The following is a 4,176-nucleotide window of genomic DNA, read 5'->3' on the forward strand; positions in this document are numbered from 1 at the left end:
CTTCTCTGTCAGAGTCTAAAATTTGCCTTTGGTCTCTTCCTCAGGAAGAGAAGAACAAGTGGAGAAGAGGCTGGGTGTGAGTGGGAAGGGGAGGATTTGTGTCCCAGGTGCCACAAAATGCCTGGCTGGGGCAGCAGGGCAGTGGGTGTGGGACAGGTTTTCCCTCCTGGCTGCTCAGACATGGGAAAGACCAAAGTCTTTAAAGCTTGAACAGAAATCAGAGCAATTTCCCACCCCATCAGCTTTGCTGCTTTCTCCCTGACACAAACTCCTTGATTTAGGCTCTCCAGGCAGTCTAAAAGCAGGGAAGCAATGTGGATTATTTGCCTTTCTTCTGGCAAACAGGGAAAGACTCCCCTGGAAGCAGGGATTGTGCAGAGCCATCTCCACATCCCTTGTGCAGTGCTCCTTAGGAAGCTTTCCTTGCTCTCAGTGCTGGAGGGGGAAAGCTGGTAAGCTGGAAGGAAATAGGGAATGTCTGAAAATGAGGAATTCCACATGAAATTTGTAATATTATGTCAAAGGAAAAAAAAAAACTAAGAGGAAGGAAGAAAAACCTGATAGAATGAATGCTTGGGTCATGTATTTTTCTGGATTAGCTGTGCTGTGGAAGGAGCCCATGCACCCTATGAAATGCATTCCCTGCAAGCCAGCGAACATTTGTACAGCACATGATGTGGGATCACGGCTGAAGCCAAGTTCCCTGGGATAATATCCACCCTGGGGTAGATTGGGCCATTTCCAGTGTCAACAGCCAGAGGATTAAGCATTTATCTCTGCAGAACAGGATAATTAATAGCAGATCGAACTCAGGGCTGTGCTTGGAGCTGAATTTGTGCCTGAGCGTGGTTTCACCGCCTGCAGGAGCACCAGGGGCAGTGGGAGGATGTTCTGGGTGCTGGGAGGTGCAGGCATCACCTCTGGATCCTGGAATGGCACTGGGATGCCATCAGGCTTCCCAAATGAAGCTGAGGGTGAGCTCTCCCATCGTGGGTGTTAATTTTTCACCTTTATCAGGAAGATCGTTCTGTCCAGCCAAAAGTTGGAAGAATTAAATCAGGGTGCTGTGATTTGCCATCTTCTGGGTTCAGATGGAAAATTCAGGTTTTGGCACTTCTGGCTTTGTTGAAATAAATGAATACCATTGTCCTGGCCATAGTCCAGGTCAGGTAATTATATTCTTCCTACCTTAATGCCACTGCAGCCTCTGTCTCTGCTGGATATGCTATACTCCTTAATTCCTGTCTGGAACTTGCTTATTATGTTACAAAGTTGTTTTTTTTCCCCTCTCAGTAGAATTTGAGCACAGAATACCAGCCAGGCCCCAGCACTGAGCTGTTAAAACAGGGAAAAGCTGCCTTAGACGTTTATTTGATTGTGTCTGATGTTCTCCTGGCACACCTCTCCTGGTGTGTAAGGCTGGGAAGGTGGGTAATGTGGAAGATGACAACTTGTTACACTCATTTCATTCAGTGCCTGCTGGACACCTGCTTTTCTCCTCTGCCAGTTCCTGAGGCTGGTGAGTGTGTTCATGGAAGAAACTCAGGACTTGTGAGTGGTGTCTTACCTTCCTCTCCTGTCATTTCTTCAAAGATTTTAGGAGACTAAAATAAAACTCTGACAGGGGAAAAGTTCTCCTGCCTTCAGGAATATTTGCCATGTCCAAACCTTGCTGATGAGGCAGAGCAGCCCTGAGAGCCCCCATTTCCTGCAGTACCTGAGCAGGTCTGGAGTGCCTGGTTTCCCTGCTGGAGCACAGCTCCTTGTCTGTGCTGGTGCCTCCTTGGCCTTTACATCTCCTGCAACTGATGCATTAAGTTGTTTTTTCTTTATTTCCTTTTGAAAAGCATTTAAAGTCCCCTTCTTCCCTTACCCTTTCAGTCCTACTCTTCCTCTCCCAGCCTTGCTGAGTGGGTGAAAAGGTTGCTCAAGCAGTACTTGAGGAGAGTGTCCCGCAATTCCTCGTACTTCCTTCCTGTTCCCAGGGCCCTCCACTCTACCCCAGCCCTCGAGGACAAGGAGGGTTTGAGGGACAGCAGGGGTGAGGATCAAAGCCCCTAAATCACTGTTTAAAACACAGAGTGCCCACTGCTCCTCTGGAGTGCCGCATCTGGCAGAGCCTCATTAACCTTCTGCTTCCCCCTCCTACTCCTTTGCCCCTGAAAATCAACAAAGCCAAACATAACAAGTTGCCTCTCCTGAAGCAGCCTGAAGTGTGTGTGCTTAGTGTGAAAAAGCAAAGCCAAGCCATTGGCCAAAGCCCCTTTTCTGTGCAGGCCACTTCACATTTATTACACTCCAAGCCGGAGCTCTTTAAGCCCTGATGCTCTTTGGAGTTGAGCTCTTTAACTTTCTCCTTTCCTCCCCTTGCAGGCTTCATTCTCCCCTTGTCCTGTTCCTTCCGCTCCCTCTGTTCCCTTTTGTCCTGTGAGAACGAGTCTTTTAATCCCCTTGTACTGCAGATTAAAGCTGTTACAGCCTCCCCAAGCTGACATTTTCTCAGAGAGGCTCACAGCCAGACCTTTATGAGAGCTCTCTGTCTGTCTGCTGCTGCCTTTCTTCTCGCCACACTAACCTCCATCCCTGACCTTTCCCTGAGCAGGGAAAGGCTGTGGAGTGCAATCCCATGTAGGCACTGCCTGGGCTCAGCGGGGCTTGGGGTGCAGGAAATTAAGAAGTAAATAAAGAGAGAAAGAAAAGATGATGGGAATTAAGAGAGAGGACCAAAGCAACTTTGGGTGTGTTTGGAAACCAAATCCTGGACTGGGGTCTGAGTTTGTGAGGAGTCAGACCATTAACCTGGGACTCATTTCCAAAACTCACCTTCCGGTACCTAAGGGACCTTTCATGAAGGCTGGAGAAGGACTTTTCACAAGGACAGGATAAGGAGAATGGCCTTAAGATGAAGGGTAGAATGAGATTAAATATTGGGAAGAAATTCCCCCCTGTGAGGGTGATGAGGCCCTGGCACAGGGTGCCCAGAGCAGCTGGGGCTGCCCCTGGATCCCTGGAAGTGCCCAAGGCCAGCTTGGACAGGGCTTGGAGCAGCCTGGGACAGTGGCAGGAGTCCCTGCCATGGCAGGGGTGGAACAAGATGAGCTTTAATGTCCCTTCCAGTCCAAACCATTCTGGGATTTTTTTAGTTACCCGAAACCCAGACTTCAATCTGCATTTGTTCCGAGAATAATGGATTCAGACAGCCACAAGTACAGAGGTAGATGCTGTTTGTGAGCTTACAGGGAATGAAGTGAATTCTGCTCCTGGGGGCTCTGTCCATGACAGCAGATCTCTCACTACTTGTCATGAAATGAGTGTACTCACCTCTGAGACTGCAGAGTGGATTGATGTGCTGGTCCTTGTCTTGTACACATCATAAAACCACAGAGGGTCAAGGTAACTTGCCTGAAAGCGTGTGTTCTAATGGCAGAAACATCTTCCCTTGAGGTTTCTGTCTCGTCATCAGCCCTGCTGCTGCTAAGTGTCCTACAAGTGTCCCAGAGTTGTTGGCAAAGCACCAAGCAAGGTGAAAATCTGGTTCTGAGATGCATTTCCCAGAGAAATGGTGTAAAGTGACCCCAAACAGGCCCCCTTTCAGCTTTGTGTCCAATACATGAGGAGGCATTAGGGAGAGGTATCTAACACACTTTTTGAGCAGGTAGGGCACAGGCTGGGTTCTCTCAGAGCTCCTGCATGGGCTTGGCCTGGTTGATCTGAGCCATTTCAGGTGTAAAATGAGGTTTTACCTGACCCAGAGCTGTGTAAACATCCCGACACTGCCATGCTCTGGGTGCTGAGCTGCCCCACCTGGGCTGGAGTGGGGAAAGTCACCAGTACCTGTGACAAGTACATAAAAGTCAAGTTTGCTTCACCTGCATCCATTTATACCTGGATCCTGTTTCACCTCCCTTGGAAAAGGACAAAGATTTATCTGTGAGAGCAGAGTCTCCACGTGTCGGGGGTTAGGAGATGCTTGAAGGCTTGAGTCCACCAGCTTTTGCTAAAATAGATGGTGACCACATCTAAATAACAGAGCAGAGAGATGTGGATTCCCATCCCTGGGAGTCCAAAGCCAGGCTGGACAGAGCTTGGAGCAGTGTGGGATAGTGGAAGGTGTCCATGCCCATCCTGCCCAGGGCAGGGGCTGGAACTGGATGGGCTTTGAGGGCCCTTCCAACC

This window comes from Parus major, chromosome 24, assembly GCF_001522545.3.
Source record: "Parus major isolate Abel chromosome 24, Parus_major1.1, whole genome shotgun sequence".
Classification (NCBI taxonomy): Eukaryota; Metazoa; Chordata; class Aves; order Passeriformes; family Paridae; genus Parus; species Parus major.